Source organism: Mus musculus, chromosome 3 (assembly GCF_000001635.26).
Source record: "Mus musculus strain C57BL/6J chromosome 3, GRCm38.p6 C57BL/6J".
Lineage (NCBI taxonomy): Eukaryota > Metazoa > Chordata > Mammalia > Rodentia > Muridae > Mus > Mus musculus.
In genome coordinates, this window is record NC_000069.6 from 119,455,962 (window position 1) to 119,476,692 (window position 20,731).

The 20,731-nt window shown below is 39.1% G+C and overlaps 1 long non-coding RNA gene across 6 annotated transcripts; it reads right to left on the reverse strand.

Moving 5' to 3' along the window:
* Positions 1–838: 838 nt before the first annotated feature.
* Gm32632 lies at positions 839–19,135 on the reverse strand. Of its 6 annotated transcripts, none has more exons than XR_867587.1 (7): positions 19,009–19,135; positions 18,574–18,667; positions 16,847–16,912; positions 15,445–15,519; positions 14,459–14,579; positions 11,385–11,544; positions 9,061–9,239 (listed from the first exon to the last, which is right to left on the reverse strand). It is a non-coding gene; the product is annotated as a predicted gene, 32632 (long non-coding RNA). The 6 variants fall into 6 exon arrangements; XR_867584.1 differs by having other exon boundaries at positions 15,445–15,545; XR_867583.1 differs by lacking the exon at positions 9,061–9,239 and adding an exon at positions 839–1,279 and having other exon boundaries at positions 15,445–16,912.
* Positions 19,136–20,731: the final 1,596 nt, after the last annotated feature.

A 20,731-nucleotide genomic window follows, 5' to 3' on the forward strand; every position in this document is an offset into this window, starting at 1 on the left:
ACAAAAGATCTGGTCACAGTGACTCAGAGGTAGCAGACAAAGGGACCTGAAAGGAACTTAGCCACACCCTGTAAAGTTAAACTCGAGTTCACAGCTTGTTAGGATTGTGGGTTGTGACTTCCCAGAGTGTACATGTTGCAGTCCCAGAGCACATGCATTGGAGCGAGGATGGGAGGCTTTGAGAGGTGTCCGGGCTGGCCATAAGGGATCAGTGCCCTACAAAAGAGACTCCAAAATGGCCTCATCCCCTTGCCAGAACAAGAAGAAATCACCCTGACAATAAGAAATGGTGCTTGACCAATCCAGTCTATGAGCGATTTGATCTTAAACTTTCCAGCTTCTATAACATGAGAACAAGTGTTTTTGTTTAAACTGTTCAATCCATATTATGTTGTAGTGAATAGTGAGCACCCACCCTGTGTTCAAACATGGGGGGACATATTTGTATTTTTCCACAGTGTCAAAATGCATTGAATAACAGTAATTCAGAAAGCTGCATCAGTTTCTTTGGCAGAAAGTTGCCACGTTCTCTCAATATTGTTTGACAGTGTGCTGACCGGCAAACCCCAGCTTCTTTTATTGCAGTCTGAATTACTAGTATTAACTCTCCAATCACACGCTACACTTCACACATAGAGTATAGATTACAGACCAGCGGCAGAGGGGTTAAAGAAGCTTCCGAGTTCAAAGAAGCCCCTATAGGCAGAGCAGACAGGCCTCCCACAGAGAAAGTAACTGAAGGTTATATATTTATTATTTCTAACACATAACACAAAACATAACATGACATATAATACACATGTTATATCTTAATTATATAATATTATATAAGTAAGATATTATCAAGCTAGTCCCAAGTTGTTGGAAGATGGAAATCAGGTTCAAGGCAAAGCATAGCAGGCATGGCAAGGCAAGGCAAGGCAAGAAGATAGGATCAGCAGAGTCAATGGCGACAGATGAGTGATGATTCAGCAGAAATCATGTTGAAATGGAATCAGGAGCTAGGAGCTTGTTGATCAGCAGAGGTGTGCACTAGATGAGTGCTGATGAGCAGGTGTCAGCATACAAAGTGTTCTTCCTTCCAGGTAAGGACAGCCTTGGCCTTATGCATACAAAAGTTCATGGGCCTGGTTCTTGTGATGTGTTTTTGTTATACCCAGATGTCCACAAGTTTCTGACTACCTTCGATTAGTTCATGGTTGGAGATACCTTATATGTAAATTAGCTGCCAGTCTATACCATGCTTTGTGCTAGACAGGTAGTTGTTCTGTTTCAACATCTGCACTCAAAATAGAACAAGTAGAAGTTTAGAAATTGGAGCCTCACAGGTCAAGGCACAGCCTGAAAAACATTGTGGACTCAGTATTCCATAATGCAGAGCAATGCACAGCCTGCTTTCTATGAAAACCAATAAACTCTGAAAGTCCATTCTCAGATATTTGCCTACCAGAAATGGATGCCAGACTCTAAGCAAAGACTTAGACTTGAATGATCACAGGAATCTGATGCCTGAGAGACACAAATGGAACTATGCCAAATGCCCTGAAATACAAGAGCCCCCAAACCATTGGATATCCAGGTGGGATATGGCTTGAGACCTGTGTGGCCTGGAAAGGGATGGCATGACTGGAGCAGGGCCATCAGGTATAAGGCTTGTGTGTATAATAATGAATATATTTTACTTTATGTTTCACCTTCAAGGGAATGTCCTCCCTGCCAAGATTAATGACTCCATGATAATTAGGAAAAGCATGATCCCAGAAACAAGAATGTATCTCTGTGAGGCTGAGAAGTTAGTGACAGCCCTTAAAGCTCTGGGAAATAACTTTGAAAACATGAGTTTAAAAATCTATAGTTTCTCAACTGTGCAAAGTATACCTCATGCAATATGAATCGTATGAGGGGCTTCACAAATCTAAAAGATCAGAGGCAGCTGCCTTAATTAGTAAGTATAGGAAAAAAATAGTTGAAAAACAAGTCTCATGGTTCAAACGAAGCATCAGGGAAGTGAGGGCTTAACTTATTGGTTTTACTATTCCAGATGAATTTGCAGATTGCCCTTTCTAATTCGTTGAAGAATTGAGTTGGAATTTTGATGAGAATTGCATTGAATCTGTAGATTGCTTTTGGCAAGATAGCCATTTTTACTATATTGATCCTGCCAATCCATGAGCATGGGAGATCTTTCCATCTTCTGAGATCTTCTTTAATTCCTTTCTTTAGAGACTTGAAGGTCTTATCATACAGATCTTTCACTTCCTTAGAGTCACACCAAGGTATTTTATATTATTTGTGACTATTGAGAAGGGTGTTGTTTCCCTAATTTCTTTCTCAGCCTGTTTATCCGTTGTGTAGAGAAAGGCCATTGAAGTGTTAGAGTTAATTTTATATCCAGCTACTTCACTGAAGCTGTTTATCAGGCTTAGGAGTTCTCCGGTGGAATTTTTAGGGTCACTTATATATACTATCATATCATCTGCAAAAAGTGATATTTTGACTTCTTCCTTTCCAATTTGTATCCCCTTGATCTCCTTTTGTTGCCTAATTGTTCTGGCTAGGACTTCAAGTACAATGTTGAATAGGTAGGGAGAAAGTGGGCAGCCTTGTCTAGTCCTGATTTTAGTGGGATTGCTTGCAGCTTCTCACCATTTTCTTTGATGTTGGCTACTGGTTTGCTGTAGTTTGCTTTTATCATGGTTAGGTATGAGCCTTTAATTCCTGATCTTTCTAAGACTTTTATCATGAATGGGTGTTGGATTTTGTCAAATGCTTTCTCTGTATCTAACGAGATGATCATGTGGTTTTTGTTTTTGAGTTTGTTTATATACTGGATTACGTTGATGGATTTTCATATATTGAACCATCCCTGCATCCCTGGAATGAAACATACTTGGTCAGGATGGATGATTGTTTTAATGTGTTCTTGGATTCGGTTAGCAAGAACTTTATTGAGGATTTTTGCATCAATATTCATAAGGGAAATTGTTCTGAAGTTCTCTTTGTTGGATCTTTTTGTGCTTTAGGTATCAGAGTAATTGTGGCTTCATAAAATGAGTTGGGTAGAGTACCTTCTGCTTTTATTTTGTGGAATAGTTTGTGAAGAACTGGGATTAGATCTTCTTTGAAGGTCTGATAGAACTCTGCATTAAACCCATCTGGTCCTGAGCTTTTTTTGGTTGGGAAACTATTAATGACTGCTTCTACTTCTTTAGGGGATATAGGACTGTTTTAGATCATTAATCTGATCTTGATTTAACTTTGGCACCTGGTATCTGTCTAGAAACTTGTCCATTTCATCCAGGTTCTCCAGTTTTGTTGAGTATAGCCTTTTGTAGAAGGATCTGACAGTGTTTTGGATTTCTTCAGGATCTATGGTTATGTCTCCCTTTTCATTTCTGATTTTGTTAATTAGGATGCTTTCCCTGTGCCCTCTAGTGAGTCTGGCTAAGGGTTTATCTATCTTGTTGATTTTCTCAAAGAACCAGCTCCTCGTTTGGTTGATTCTTTGAATAGTTCTTCTTGTTTTCACTTGTTTGATTTCGCCCCTGAGTTTGATTATTCCCTGCCATCTACTCCTCTTAGATGAATTTGCTTCCTTTTGTTCTAGAGCTTTTAGGTGTATTGTCAAGCTGCTAGTGTGTGCTCTCTCTAGTTTCTGTACTACAGAGCAATTGTGAAAAAAACTGCATGGTACTGGTATAGTGACAGACAAGTAGACAAATGGAATAGAATTGAAGACCCAGAAATGAACCCACACACTTATGGTCACTTGATCTTTGTCAAGGGAACAAAAATCATCCAGTGGAAAAAAGACAGCATTTTCAACAAATGGTGTTGGCACAACAGGCAGTTATCATGTAAAGAATGCGAATTGATCCATTCCTATCTCCATGTACTAAGGTCAAATCCAGTGGATTAAGGAACTCCACCTAAAACCAGAGACACTGAAACTTATAGAGGAGAAAGTAGGGAAAAGCCTTGAAGATATGGGTACAGGGGAAAAATTCCTTAATAGAACAGCAATGGCTTGTGCTATAAGATCGAGACAAATGGGACCTCATAAAATTGCAAAGCTTCTACAAGGCAAAAGAAACCGTCAATAAGACAAAAAGGCCACCAACAGATTGGGAAAGTATCTTTACCTATCCTAATTCAGACAGGGGACTAATATCCAATATATATATATAAAGAACTCAAGAAGGTGGACTCCAGAAAATCAAATAACCCCATTTAAAATGGGGCTCAGAGCTAAACAAAGAATTCTCACCTGAGGAATACCGAATGGCTGAGAAGCACCTGAAAAAATGTTCAACATCCTTAATCATCAGGGAAATGCAAATCAAAACAACCCTGAGATTCCACCTCACACCAGTCAGAATGGCTAAGATCAAAAATTCAGGTGACAGCAGATGCTGGCAAGGATGTGGAGAAAGAGGAACACTCCCCCATTGTTGGTGGGATTGCAAGCTTGTACAACCACTCTGGAAATCAGTATGGCAGTTCCTTAGAAAACTGGACATAGTACTACCGGAGGATACAGCAATACCTCTCCTGGGCATATATCCAGAAGATGTCCCAACCAGTAAGAAGGACACATGCTCCACTATGTTCATAGCAGCCTTATTTATAATAGCCAGAAGCTGGAAAGAACCCAGATGACCCTAAACAGAGGAATGGAGACAGAAAATGTGGTACATTTACACAATGGAGTACTACTCAGCTATTAAAAAGAATGAATTTATGAAATTCCTAGGCAAATGGATGTACCTGGAGGGCATCATCCTGAGTGAGGTAACTCAATTACAAAGGAACTCACATAATATGTACTCACTGATAAGTGGATATTAGCGCAGAAACTTAAGATACGCAAGATATAAGATACAATTTGCTAAACACATGAAACTCAAGAAGAACGAAGACCAAAGTGTGGACAATTTGCCCCTTTTTAGAATTGGTAACAAAACACCCATGGAAAGATTTACAGAGACAAAGTTTGGAGCTGTGACGAAAGGATGGACCATCTAGAGACTGCCATATCCAGGGATTCATCCCATAATCAGCTTCCAAACACTGACACCATTGCATACACTAGCAAGATTTTGCTGAAAGGAAAATCTTGTGAGACTATGCCAGGGCCTAACAAACACAGAAGTGGATGCTCACAGTCAGCTATTGGATGGATTACAGGGCCCCCAATGGAGGAGCTAGAGAAAGCAACCAAGGAGCTGGGTGGATATGCAACCCTATAGGTGGAACAACAATATGAACTAACCAGTACTCCCGAGAGCTCATGTCTCTAGCTGCATATGTATCAGAAGATGGCCTAGTTGGCCATCAGTGGAAAGAGAGGCCCATTGAACTTGCAAACTTTATTGCCTCAGTACAGGAGAAAGCCAGAGCCAAGAAGTGGGAGTGGGTGGGTGGGGGAGCATGTGGGGGACTTTTGGGATATTATTGGAAATGTAAATGAAATAAATACCTAAAAAAGAAAAAAGAAAAAAATATAAATAAAAATCCGGAAAGAAAAAAAGAAAAGAAAAAAGAAAAAAGAAAAAAAAGAAAGAAGGAAAGAAAAGAAAAGAAACTTTAAAAAAAATTGTTGGTTTTACTATGAAGGCTGGCAGATTTCTGAGTTCAAGGTCAGCCTGCGACAGAGTGAGTTTAGGTCTAGGTGTGGTGGGAGTGGTCATCTCAGCATGGGAACCTTCCCAATTAGCTTATTTTTGTGCTTACAATGGCAGACAGATCTCTGAGTTCATTTGCTATGTTAAAAACAATATACTTGCTCTCTTTTTCTAAAAATTACAGTGCTAAAGTCATAAAGTACTTATTTTTGGGATAATCAGAAGGAAACCTGGGTCATATGACTGAATTGATATGAAAAGACAGACTAGGCTTTGGTCTGTAAGTGGTGGGCTGCCTGGAGAGCTATAGCAGTGCTTTATTCCGAATTGGCCTGGTGGGTTTTATGACTGGTTGAAAAACCCAATAATCTTTTGAGCAGGTTTTCAGTCATTTATTAGAAAATCCAAGAATTTTCCTAGCAGGTTTGCTAACTTTGGTCAGAAAATCAAAAAACTACTTAGAGAGCTAACTCTCTTGGAAGTTTTCTAGTGGGTTTTTTGACCAACTAAAATTTTTTTCTATCAGGTTTTCTGACTCTGGTCAGAAAGCTAGAGTGCTGTCTCAAGCAGAGAGCTAACTGGAGAGGCATCTCATGCAGAACACAGAGCTGCAGCTTACACCCCATCATTGACTTCAAGTCATTTCTTCCACAGCTCCCAAATACCCCCTCCTCAGGACCCTCAATCAAGGCAAGGCTAGTCCTCAACATTAAGTCAAGGATCTCCTGGCACTAAAATCAACATAATGAAACCAAAAATTATTATCCTAAAATTTGAAAGGTCAAACACAAAAGGAAAAATACTGTATAGGTTTCATTTATATGAAATCCTCATGAAGAACTCTGACCTACCATAATGGGGAGAAGATCTGGGCTTGCGTAAGTTGAGGATCTGAACATGGTTTTATTAGAGAAGGGAGAAGGGAACCCTTCTGTTAAATTAGATGGATGTTCTGTTTGTTTATTTTGTTTGTTTTTAACAATCACATAGATGCACATATATTTTAAAACAATTCTAAATCCCTTTACATTATATAATATGAAAATTTTACAACAATAATTGTTTAAAATTTAGATCCTGTTGAATATGCTAACTTTAGACATAATCATAACATGGTAAATGGAGCCACAGGGTTTTTGGTTTTTTTTTTCTGTAACAATATACATATGCCTCTGGATTATTTCTAACAGCTTCATATCATGCCCCATTGCAATTCACTTAACTTGCTCATTTACCCATAAAATATATCAATTTTGATCATTTCTATTATTATGTATTAAATACGTCTTTTAGGTTTGAAATTGGGAGTTTAACATGAAACTACAGATTGAACAACATCATAAGGAGAAGAGAGAAAGTTTTTCACAGCAGGGGAAGGGGAAGGGCTGCCAAAGGACACACATTTTGAGAATGTATCACATATGGAACATGTAACAGAACTTCAGAAGGCCTTCGATTTCAGGGTGACATGTAATAAGGAAAATTGAGAGAAGTTACCGAGCTTCAAATCATGCAGCCTCTTCTAAGCCAATACATGGCTTTTAGATTTCTATTCAGCTAGTGAATGGGGCAAATCGAGAATATTAAAAAGCAGAGACATAATTTGATTTAGGTTTTAAAAGATCACTTAAGGGTAAAGAGAGAGAGCCCAGGAATGTGCTACCCTTGCAGCCCTGTGGAGATGCTTTCCAATCCCCAGTTCCCAGCAAGGACCAGGTTGCAATAGCATATGCGTGTAAACCCATCAGTAGAGAGGTAGAGAAAGAAAGCTCTCTGGGGCTTGCTGACCAGACAGTCTAGCTGAATCTATGGGCTCCAGCTTCAGTGAACACCATTGTCAAAAGAGAGAGAAAGAAAGAAAGAAAGAAAGAAAGAGAGAGAGAGAGAGAGGGGGGGAGGGAGGGAGGGAGGGAGGGAGGGAGGGAGGGAGGGAGGGAGGGAGGGAGGGAGGGAGGGAGGAAGGAAGGAAGGAAGGAAGGAAGGAAGGAAGGAAGGAAGGAAGGAAGGAAGGAAGGAAGGGGAAGAAAGAAAGAAAAAGAAAGGTAGAAAATGAAGAATGATATTTAAACTTGACTCCTGCTCCCCCATCCCTTGCACAACTTTACACTCACTCACACAAAGCACCCATACACACATGCTCACCAACACATGTTTACACATACAAATACACACAGATTCTCTCTCCTACACACACACACACACACACACACACACACACACACACAAACGCTCACACACATACACACATGGTCACACACACACACACACACACACACACACAAATGCAAAGAAGAAAAGGAGAAGGAATAAGACAAAAATCCCATTTTGCTATCTGATGGAATGTGGCCTGGGCTCCACATGGTATTAGCAATCCAGGGTAGAAACTATGAGTCCCTGAGTTTGAACACAGCACAGAGAGAAGAGTTCAGAGAAAGTGTAGAATCTGGATTTCCTCTTGAGGAATAAAAGGTGGAGAGAAGAGATTTCTGGGGGGAAAAAAAAGTTGAGGCTTCTGTGGGTCTTTATCCAGATCTGAAACTCATGTCAACCCCCAGAGCAGGTTGCTGCTGTCATGTATTCAGCAAATTCTTCTGAAGTCTCCTTCCCACAGACCATGGTAATAGACCTATAGGGCAAGCTCAGCCACTTACATTATCCTCTTGTGCTGAGCTTTAAAAATGGAATCACCTTTGCTGCTGTGGAAGTGGTACTAGAGATGTTGCTGTCTTAAGTACATCCCTGCTGTGGAGCTAGATAACAATGTATTCGATAATTATTCTGAAAGCCCATTTGAATAGATTTTTTTAAGGTTGGATTCCAAATAGCCTTTTATCTTGAAGGAGTGTTTGTTTACTTTCCAGATCCTCTCTGAAGTTCGGACATAGGTAAACTTCTTTGACAAGATTTATAATGTACAAACATATACTTATTCCCTTTATGCAATGGGTCTATTTATTGGATTAACTAGAAGGATTTGATGGGAAGGCTTAGGATGTTATTGAAAACACATCACTTCTATTGAAGCTAAGAAAATCAGCTTTAGAATTAGAGACCTTGTACTGGGCATTGTGTGTAGACCTCTAGCTTTTCATCACAGCTGTTCTCTGTTGCCATGACAACAGAATTAACCATTTCATTAATAGAAAGGACCTACATCTTTATGCATGTCTCTTTTTAAACATGGTCACTGCTCAGATGTCAAGGTCTCTGGCATGTTTACGAGCTCATGTTTATCACCCCCACCCCCAATATTGTCCTTAAAGCTTCTATGGTAGTTTTTTAAGCCATGCTTTGAATTTTTGAAATTAAATTTCTATTGGCTGCATTGACTTGTCAGCTTTTAAGTGTCCCCTGAGTGGTGAGATGAACTTCAGAATCTGAAGCTAGTGAAATCCATAGGAAAGGAAATTTAATACAAAAGAAGAGTCACCTGTGACAGGAAAAGTTGGCTGTTTGTTTCTTCGAGAAAGGGGGGACTCCACTTGGTGAAATGGGTGTTACTATAAATACTGAAGAGTAATCCCTCGTCAAAATGGGTGATCCAGCTGTTTCAGCTGGGGCTGTAAGCAGATAGAGTGCTGATTGCAATTGTGATGGAAAAGGAGAAAAAATTTCCTGCAACAAGTAAAATCCATTATTTTGAAAATAATACCTCAAGAGAGTAATTTTACCAAGCACCCAAAAGGTACAATGATCCTTTTTATATTTGTATCTGCTATTTCTTTTGAAGGAATAAAATTCATCTTAATGGCCAATTCTCTATAAATAATCATATTTTAATGACCAATGTAAAAACTCCCTAATTAACACTGAAAGGGCTGCAGGAAGCTGGTCACTCTGCCTTCAAGTACTTTAGTTAAGTGAAGTTAACTAATTTTTAATAAACAGAGTCATCTCCTTGTGAATTATTGCTATTAGTAATACTATCTATTCCCTATATAAACTATGGCTAAGTAACTAGGCAAATGTTTTAAAAGCATTGCCTCATTTAAACCATGAAACAAAAGCTATGTGGAGAAGGCAGGTACTGCTGTCCCTATGTATAGCTGAGGAAATGAAGTCTTTGTGGATTTGTTTGCAAAGTCACAGACAGTAGAAGGTTCAGCTCCTCTATCTCGCCTGGAAGCCAGTGCAGGCATCTTTTGGTGGGGACAAGGAGGGAAGACTGGCCTTTCCCTCTTTGTTTCTGCTCATAGAAATATTGTAGTGACATTTAACATATTTACATTCCCACCAGACATTTTGTCCTGTAAGGATGGAGAATGTCTGGGGAAGGATTACTCATAATAATTAAACTCATAAAACAAGAAAGCACATTTGAAGTAGTCATAAAATTCTGAGGAGCAAAAACAGTCCCTGGGAAGCTAGAAGTGCACCGTGCATAGGAAGGGTATTGGTGCTGCATCAAGGCCTCCCATCAGCCAATGAGACAAGAGATGACATTTGATGCAACAAGGTGCAGCTTTCTTTGCTTTGGTTGTTTGCTTAAATTTGAGGGGTTTTTTTTTTGGTTGTTTATTTTTGTTTTTAAATAATGGTTTTATAGAAATATGGACACAATAACATAAAATTCACCTAGAGAGAACAATTCAACACCTTTCAGTCTATTCAAGGTTGTATAAGCCATGCCACAACCAATCTGGAACATCTTTACTATCTCTCTAAAGAAAAAGCCTGCCTTTGCTCAGCCAATCCCCCTTTCTTCTTCCAGGTATGTTGATCTTCTTCTTCTTCTTCTTCTTCTTCTTCTTCTTCTTCTTCTTCTTCTTCTTCTTCTTCTTCTTCTTCTTCTTCTTCTTCTTCTTCTTCTTCTTCTTCTTTTTTAACATTATTACATGTGCTTTACTAGTCATGTGTATACCTTCTTTAGAAAAATGGCTAATTAAGACTTTTACATGTTATAATTTAAGCATGACATTTAAATCTTTTAAATGTTTAGGTTTACCTTTTAATTACTTTTTGTTCCTTTTTTCCCATATTTTTTAATTGGGTATTTATTACAATTACATTTTCAATGCTATCCCAAAAGTCCCCCACATGCTCCCCCACCCACTCCCCTACCCACCCACTCCCACTTCTTGGCCCTGGTGTTCCCCTGTACTGAGGCATATAAAATTTGCATGACCAATGGGCCTCTCTTTCCACTGATGGGCGACTAGGCCATCTTCTGATTCATATGCAGCTAGAGACATGAGCTCGGGGAGGGGGGGATTGGTTAGTTCATTGATCTTCTTTTTGAGGCTAATTTCATTTAGCATTCAAGGTTCATCATCTCCTCTTAAGGGTTGAATACTATTCCATCCTATTCTTGTTCCTTGATGGATATAAGGGTTCCTTGTTTTTTTTTTTTCTGTTTCTTTCCTTCTTTGCTTAATTGTTATTTTAGCTGCTGTGGGCTTTCATGTGAAAGTTTTGAGGGAGGGGAGGGTTATTTTTCTCAGGTTTTTATTTCCTTTCAGCTGTTCTTATCATCTAAAATGATAAACCTCAGACATCCTCCCATGACTAAAGACTTCATAGATGTCTGAAGAACAAGCTGTGTCACACCTGACTGTTTCATAAATTATGTCTTACAGGAAGAGAGATGAATGGTGTAGGAATCTTAGTCATTCTTAACACAACCACAAAAATTACTCAGCTATTTCTTCTACATGATGGTAATTTTACCTGTTAAGTTTTAAAACCCTAAACATTTAAAATACAAGAGAACATTGGCATTAAACAAATGTTAACATTGAAGTCTCTGATAGAATAACCCACCTGTGTCATTTATGTATCCAATACACATCTGGAAGTACTACAATATCAGTGACACCGAACGCTCAGAAAGAAAAGAAAGAAAAAAAAAGAACAAGGAGTGGGGGCAACTTCTCTCTTTATCCACAATAGTTTTTGAAGGATCCCCAAGTTTCTTCTTTCCCTATAGTGAGAAAGTCAAGAGAGACATAGACTTAAAAGACCCAAGAGAGTGATTTTGGCTTATTTTTCATGTAGGTATAGAGCTCTATTCACAAGAAGACTAGATCATTTTATAATTAGAAACACCATCATTTTGCTGAAGAAGAAACATAGGACACCCTCCCACTGGGGAAACTGGCTCTTCGTAATGAAGAGGAGAACTATGTATGATCCATTCTAGGTACCAAGAGCCGAAATAAAGGCAAGAAGTCAAGTCTGTTTTAAAACTTGTGGACTTCATGTTTAGTACTAACTTCCATGATGAAATACACAAAAAATATATCCTCTGATCAAGTAAATGACTTAGATGGGTTTTTGTGTGTGTGTTAAACACTTGCTTCTCCTCTCTGCACCAGAGGGCAGTCTTTCATCAAAACCATGGAAACCAGGGCAGGACTCTGCTGATGAACGCAGAGACCCTCCAATCACAGGCCTTCTGTGGAGAGATGCTTCTCCTGACAAAAAGACTGAAGAAATTATGATATAGTTAGACCTGTATGCTGTCAATCAAAGGAGGAGTTGGCATGTCTAGATTATCACACAGATATGAAAACTTTCAGTGGATGTTTTGCCTTTAATGTTATTTAAGAGAGAACGTCTATGGGCCATGATGGACTCCTGAAACTAAAGCGGAGTTTGAAAATGGAAGAAACGTGGGAGGAATGAAAGAAAAGAACGGGAGAGAGGGAGGAAGGAAGGGAGGGAGGGAGGGAGGGAGGGAGGGAGGGAGGGAGGGAGGGAGGGAGGGAGGGAAAAGGAAGGGTAAACTTCCCATGCAATCAAATATCCCAGTTCCTAAAGACACTTTTTTCTGTTGTACACATAAAAGTTTTCTTACTGGAAATCAGATTTCAAGGTTTCAAAGGCAGTTATTCAAATTAGTTTGAAATAAATAATAGTTCATATTGTGGATGTTATAAATTCAAACTGGAGAATATAGGTTTAAAAGACTTACCTAGTGCCCGGCAAGACTGCTCAGCCAGTAAACTAGCTTGTCCTGAAAGCCTGACAACCTGAGTTCTTTCCCCATAACCCACATAAGGATGGAAGAAGAGAAATGACTGCCCAGAGGTGACTGCTGACCTCCATGTACATACCGCAGTGCATGTGGCCACACATATACCACATCATACATACACATTAATAGTAATAATAATAATAATAATAATAATAATAATATAGTTTGAAGATTTACTAATAAATTAAGAAAAGATGGAAAGAATTGCCATATGCATATACTTTCAGAGTAATTATCCATGCTTGACAAAAAGCCTGCATTTTAAATGCACTATGATGAACCTTGAGTTAAAAGATTAAAGCTAATTTTTCACACAGAAAGTTAAATGCAAGCATTATGTTTAAAGGCTCAGAGTAGTATTTTTTATGAAGTATAAACTAATCACAGCCTTTTTTTCTCTCTCAGAAGTTTATGAAACTTTCAACTAAATATCTCACAGGAAATTACTGTCTCCCAGAATATAAAGGGTTTTATATGAGGGATGCTGCTCAGCTGTTCTCCGTGGATACAGAGGCACAAACAAGCAGAAATTGGTTTAATAAAGCTAGGACACAAGGCAGAATTTGACTGTCATGGTGATATAGGAAAAGGGGGCAAGCTTTTCATCACTTTCTCAAAGATAACTGTCAAAAACGATCCGGGGAAATGGATAAGAGTGTTCTTTACTTATTGCTTAGATTTATAAAAACGAGAACTAGGTGGGTTAAACAGTGTACACATCCATAAATCAGTTAGAATCTTTCATTTGCTTTTCAATAAAGTGGTAGTTTCTTCCCAGTTAATCAGCTTATAAGGCAAGCAAGGACGTGGGTTTCCACTGCCCTTGGGTCTCAGTTTGTAAAGATACAAGTGTTTGCAGTATTGGACAGCAAGGTGGCTTTCATTTCTCTCTAGATAACACAGAAGGGAAACAAAAAAGATAGCCAATATAGAAACTATATATATTTTTTTACTTTCTCAACAAAACTTACTGCAACTGAGAGCATCCCTAACATACAGAGGAGATAGGTGGCAATCACACTGCCCAGTGCACAGTCATACTTCTGGGTGGTTTTCCTGAGTTGTATTTTCATAAAGCTGCAACTTTTTCTATGCCATTATAAGTATCAAAGTCTCAGACTTATCACCTTCAAAGGCAGCTGCAGATTTGAAAGTGTACTGAAAGCAAAACCAAGAAGTTCACAGAGCTGTTCCGGAAGCGTCCTGTAATCCACATGAACCTGGACTTCCTTGAAGATGATTTTTTAAGAAACCATACGAACTGAATGCCTCCATAAAAATCAATCCAGAGTGAAATATTCCATCACAAATATGATTCTGATGATGACTATGCACGAGGGAACTGTACATGAGGAGCTGAGGTGACTTAACCAAAGCAAGGAGAAGCCATCTTTGTACATCTACCATTTACAATATTGAAAACATTAGCAAATTAAGCTGGCAACTGGACTTTGGGTTAAATGCTACAAGTGTGTGGAAGAAGGTACACAGATATGTTCTGCAAGGATACAGTGAGGGTGGGATCAATACTGATAGAAGGGAGAAGGTAGCTAGAGAGTGTCTGTGAGGTGGAGAATTCACAGCATCATGCAGAAGAGAGAAGGAAGCTAGTGGAGTTGGAAAGGATGTTTCTCAGCCTAGCATAATAGGAATAATGGAATGGAAGAGAGAGCAGAAGTGGGAGAGTGGGGAGGGGGAAGGGGAGGGAGAGGGAGAGAGGGAGGGGGAAGGGGAGGGAGAGGGAGGAGAGGTTGATTCTGTTCTGCTGGGAGATCACTTCCAGTTTTTCCTCATCCTGTTCAACACAGCACTGACCATCATGTATCAATCTTTCTCCATGCATTTCTACAGGCTGTACCTGCTTCTCTGGGTATCCTCAACAGGTGTTCCATACTCTGCTGGCATCTTTCCCCCTTGGCTATGGAATCAGTCCTTTTGAGACAACAGCACCATGTACAACATTCTGTCTCAGAGCAGTGCTGAAACAGAGAATAGAAGTCATGCATGATTCTTGAAAAGCTGTAGACATGGGTCTTTATAACAAAATAAAAGCCCCATTTAAACTATAAGGCATTACACTTCTATCAAATAAATTAAATAAATGGCCAGCAGGGCGGTTTTACACAATTTATGGGTGCCCTCTGCAGTCAATGCTACATCTCATTAGTGGCTCTGTCACTCATGAAAAATGTGGCAGCCATCAACATCACACATTAACTGAAAGCATGTGCCCACACATCAAATGTATATGTTTTAGTTATAGAAACAAGCCACGAAGCAGATGTGTGCTAGAGAGGAAGAGGGAGAAAGACAGAGACAGAGAGACAGACACAGAGAGACAGAGACACAGATAAAGACAGAGAGAGAGAGAGAGAGAGAGAGAGGGACAGAGAAAGACAGAGAGAGACAAAAAGACACAGAGAGACAGACACAGAGAGACAAAGACAGAGAGAGACGCAGAGAGAGACACAGAAAGACAGAGAGAGACAGAAAGACCGAGACATAAAGACACAGAGAATCAGAGACACACAGACAGACAGAGAGAGATAGAGAGATAGACAGACAGACAAAACAGAGAGCATGTGTGTGCATGTTCACTCAGTGACAGCAAAGGTCACTGAAAATTCCCCAATTATTTCTTGCCTTATTCTTTTTTTTAAACATTGCGGAGATGGTGTTCTCATCCTTTCAAAGTTACTTTTCTCCACTGACTTTTTTTCCTGCGTTTATTTGCTGCAATAGCCCAGACTTTGCCTTTTTTTTTTCTTCTTGACATTTCATTTTTAATTAAAAATGACATTTTAATTAAAAAGAAACATATGTAGAATAAACAGAATAACTCACCAACAGCAGAGAGCTGGGGTTGTCCTGTCGGCTCAGTTTTAACCTTTCTGGCTCAGGCAAGGCTCTGCTTGGCTTCTACACAATGGTTGCCAAGGCAAACGCTCAACAGGAAAAAAAAACAGAAGGAGAGAAAAAAAAAAGATGTCATCAAAAATTCACCTGTATCACCAAACCCCAGAACTACAAAGGGAGAAAGACAGTATATACTCATTACAAACTATGATGCTTTCAGGAACAGAGAATTAGTGTCTTTTTTTTTCCTGTTCAGAATATTAAAACTAGCACTTCGGTGAAAGACCCCAGTTTTGCAACTTTTCATGTTTACAGATGGCCTGATTTGGCAATCTTAAATGTTAAGGGAATTGGAAATCTGGTAGGAGGTAAGCATAGCCAAAAGCAAAAAAGTTACAATTAAAATGAACGATCCTTCTATAGACATCCATCACTCAAGCCATGTCCTGTATCAGAGCTGCTGCTGCTGGGACCCACTGATAGCCAAGTGCCAACCCTTTCCCTCAGATGAATTGGTTCTCCACACAAAGGTTTTTCATGGTATAGAAGGAATCTCTCTTTCTCCTCTCGCTACTTCAGTGTGTGTGTGTGTGTGTGTGTGTGTGTATCTATACTCTAACTAGTGTTTTGTACTTCATGACATGATTATGTTATTTGGATCTGAGATCATTGCAGATGTGTCTAGTGATGTAAACATAAAAGCATACTGAGCAGGTTGTGCCTCTGTCTAATAAGGCTGGAGCCATTGTAAGCACTGGGTCTGTAAATAGAGTGCTTTGTGAAAACAAAGGCAGAGGTTGGACTTAATTGCAAGTTTATGAGTACGAAAAGCTAACATCCCCTGTCCCCGTGCCCCCCTACCACCAAAAAAAGGCAAAGCTGTAGACTTCACAAGGGTCAAGGTTTTGCCAGCAACTTAATGTTGGACTTCAAGTGTCTAGAACAGTGAGAAAGTAAAGCACAGCCGCTATTAACCAGTCAGATCGTGGTACTTTATTACAGCGACTGTTCAGAGAAAAATATTGTCAGGCATAATGATCTTGCTATATTACTGAGGAAAAATGAGCTTCAGAAAGCTAAACTGTTTTTCAACGTTGCATAGCTATAAATGAGCCAAGATCAGTCTGCAGCAACCCTATGCTGTTCAACCCATCTGAAGCCTCCAGTCTTCAGCCACTTACCCAAATTGGAATTATCTAAAGACAGAAGGTGTTTATGTCTTACGAAGTCCTATACTAGCCATTGCTAATGAAGCGGGTCACTACACAGTTTATATAAAAAATATTGCCTCATGTTAAAAATAACCACAAAATCGATTCTAGGGAGTTGGCTAAAAGGGTGCTGGCTACTGTTCCAGAAGACATGAGCTTGATTCCCAGCATCCACATACCTGCTCACAATTGCCTGTAACTCCATCCCCAGAGAATTGAATGCTATCTTCTCGAGTCCCTGAACACTAGATTCACGGGGGAATACAAACAAGCATGAGGGCAAAACATCTATGTACGCAAAATAAAATTTTATAAGTTTAAAACTAACCTCATAATCAGCAACCTAGATCCTTAAAATGTACTTATGGAAGTCATATTGTCTGTTTTTACAGATATTGCTCTAAAAACTGCATTTACGTCATTTGAATAAGAAATGTGTTCTGTAGCAGTTTAAAGAACTGCTCCCCACCTGGGGTGATGTCTGAGGTTTCTTGACCTTTGAATGACATGACACAGACAGCAGATGGCTACGTGAGGGCAAGCTTTCAAGCGTATATGCATTGAGTTCTCTGCTCCCTGAGGTATGAGGCACCTCACCTCATACCATTAAGCCTTCATTGCCTCTCCACCATGATGGATTGAGCTCTCTGAACTGTGAGCCAGGATGTGTCTGTCCTCCCTTAAGTTGCCTTTGTCAAGTTTTGGGTTAACAATGCACTGGGGTACTCAAGTACCATGGACACCTCAAGAGTGGCATCCCCAATATAAACTCTGAACAAAGAACTGTGCCTAGACAAGATAACAAAGATGGCGTTTTCTGTTAAATATTCAAATTTTATCCAGTTATATAAGAATCCAAAGGGATTTTTTTTCCTTTGGTGGTAACCATCCATAAATGCCCTAATGTTGATTAATTGCAGACTACATTGAGGAAATGTACATTCTTGCAGCCATTAGTACCCTGTTGTCTACATAAAACTCAGATAATGAAAACCCAAATCATCTCTTTCCAAGCTCAGATCTATTCTTCCTACACAAAACTAAATGTCAACCCCAACATTATCTTTATTAAGATTTCCAGCATACTCGAGTTCAGGAAAGTGATTTCCTTGTTCAAGATAGAAACTCCATGAATCAACCACAACTCTTCAGTGGAAAATACTAAGAGTTTGTACCTTCAAATCTCTTCCTTCAAAACTCTTTGCTGTTTCTATCAATCCTGGATTGCATGGCAACCCTAATCAAAGCCCCAAATTAAAATTCTTTCAAATCAAAGTTTCAACTACCAGTACATCTAAATTCAACTTTCCCTACTGCCCAAGTTCTATTTAAATAGTCTTCTCTTTAAGTTTAGTAAACACAGAACCCAACTTTACCCCATCTATAGGCTATTCTGGTGATGTGGCAGGTAACACCTTTCAAAAGTGATAAGAGACAGGACAGTACAAAAGGGCACAGAAACACGGACATGGGGTTACATACATCTAAGTGACAGAAAAGCAGAAGGTTCCAGGAAAGAGACTGGTCTGTTTATTATAGACTTCAAGGCCAAGAGAACTAAAAAAGCAAGGAGGGATCAGATGAACCATGTATTATCTAAAAAAACAATGGATACATGCATACCCATGTGCATACATACATATGGAACTCACATATACACATGTTCACAAGTATAAGTCCACATACAAATGTAGCAGGAGTGTTCTTTATCACATAGCATCTTCCAAACGAAAAACTAACTCAAAGTGTAATTAACCATAAAGTCACAGTAAACACACTGGGCCAAATTGCTTACCCCATATGTCCATCATCTTTGGAAATATGCAATTCTCACTTCTCAAAATAATTGAGCCTTAGCCTCTGATACAAACATTTGTTTCTGTATGTTGGGTGTGGTGGTACATACCTGTAATTCCAGCACTTGGGAGGCAGTTATTCAGTGGAATTGCCTTGTATCACAGAGCAAATTTTAAAATCTTCCATTTTTGTCTCTCCTAACCCTATAAATGAACAAAGACAAATGAAGCAACCATTTAAATATCCAAACTATTACCTAATGGTAAAATCATATAGATCACATGCATACTTCCTGCCATAATGCCCTTCAAAAATGATCTTGGAGACTGGCAAGATTGCCCAGACAACAAAATGTTTGCACACAGTCAGAAGAACCCAATTTGATTTGCAAATACAAAAGGTCATGGCTGAATGCCAAAAAATGAAAATTGATCCATATCTATCACCTTGCACAAAACTCAACTGAAGTGGATCAAGGACCTAAACATGAGCCCAGATACAGTGAATCTGATATAAGAGACAATGGGGATATTCTTGAACTCACTGGCACACGAAGCAATTTTTTGAGCAACATGCTGATAGCACAGGCACAAGATCAAAAATCAATAAATTGAGCCTCATGTAACTGAAAAGTTTCTGCAAGGCAAAACCACCACAGTTCAGGCAAAAGCAGAAACCTAGAGAAAAGGAAAAGATAATTACTAATTATACATCTAATAGAGGCTTAGTATGTAAAATATATTTTAAAAACTAAAAAAAAAAAAAAAGAAAGAACATCAAGAAAACTAGTAACCCAATTTCAAATTGGAGTATAGAACAATGCAGAGAATTCTCAAAGGGATGAAACACAGTGACCAAGAAGCACTTAAAGAAATGTTCAACACCCTTAGCCATCAGGGAAATGTAAATTAAAATTATTTTGAGATTTCATCTCATACAAATTATAATGGCCACGATCAATAAAACAAAACAGCCCATAATGACAAGGCCACAGAGCAGTGGGAACATTTACTGATTACTGCTGAGAGGGCAAACTTTTACAGCTATGGAAATCAGTGTAGAAGTTCAAAAAAAAAAAAAAAAAAGCTGGAACAAGATCTATCACAACATCAGGCTATACCACTCTTGAGTGTATGCCCAAAAGCCTCTGCATCTAACTGCAGAAATATTTGCTCATCTATGTTCACTATTGCTCTATGCATAATAGCAGAAAACTGGAAACAGCCAAGATGTCCATCAACTAATGAATAGAGAAAAAAATTTCTGTTCATACACTCAGTTTATAGGAATGGGTGACTTCTTGTTCAGTCATTAGACTCTGGCGCCCCATGGAAACTTCTAAGCTTAATTCTTTCTCTGTCCTGATTGTTAGTTCTTTTTCCCTCTTCTGTGCATTATAATCACAAGCACAGTAAATGTGTTTGTTCACCTAAGAATTGAGTTGGCACCATGACACCTCCAGGCAATGCAGCCTTTCCCACAGGGGTGACATCCCACCAATTGAACTAACTCACGAGCTGCAATGTTTGTGCCAGAGGACTACAGTAGCTCTTTGCTCCTGCTGATTCTTCCCTTCTGACAATCAGTTTTAAATCTACTAATGATTATTTTGCAAAGCTCCTTCTGTAGTCACTCAAAAATCCAATACTAATCTCTTCCTTACTCATTTAGCCTTCAAAACTCCAAAGGGCAGGCTTCTTTGACTGCCTTTTCTCATTAGGTCTCATTCTACCTCTGGATATTGTGCTGACTGGCTTTTGTCAATTTGATGCAAAGTTAGACATATCTGTGAAGAAAAAAACCTTAATTGAAAAAAATAAAATAAAATGGTTCTATGAGGTTAGCCTGTACATAAATCTGTAGGGCATTTTCTTGATTGATGATTGATGGGGCGATGCCTTGCTCATTGGGATTCACCTCCCACGGGCAAGGACTCCTTGGTTATATAAAAATGCAGGTTGAGTAAGCCGTGAGGGGCAAGTCCGTATACACAATTCCTCCGTTGCCTCTCCTTTAGGTTCCTGACTCTAGTGTCCTGCTTTGCGTTCCTGCTCTGACTTCCCACAAGGATGGACTGTGATAGGCAATATCACAGCAATATAAACTCCACAAAATATACAGCCTGGAAAAAAATTCTGTGAACTATGACTTCTTCAGACCATTTACTTGCAAATACTGTGATTGGTTTAATCACACTTTTTGCCTCTTATAATTCTATTTCACGTCTTCTGTTTAGATAACTTTCTTCTCTGGAAAATTCTTGTCTA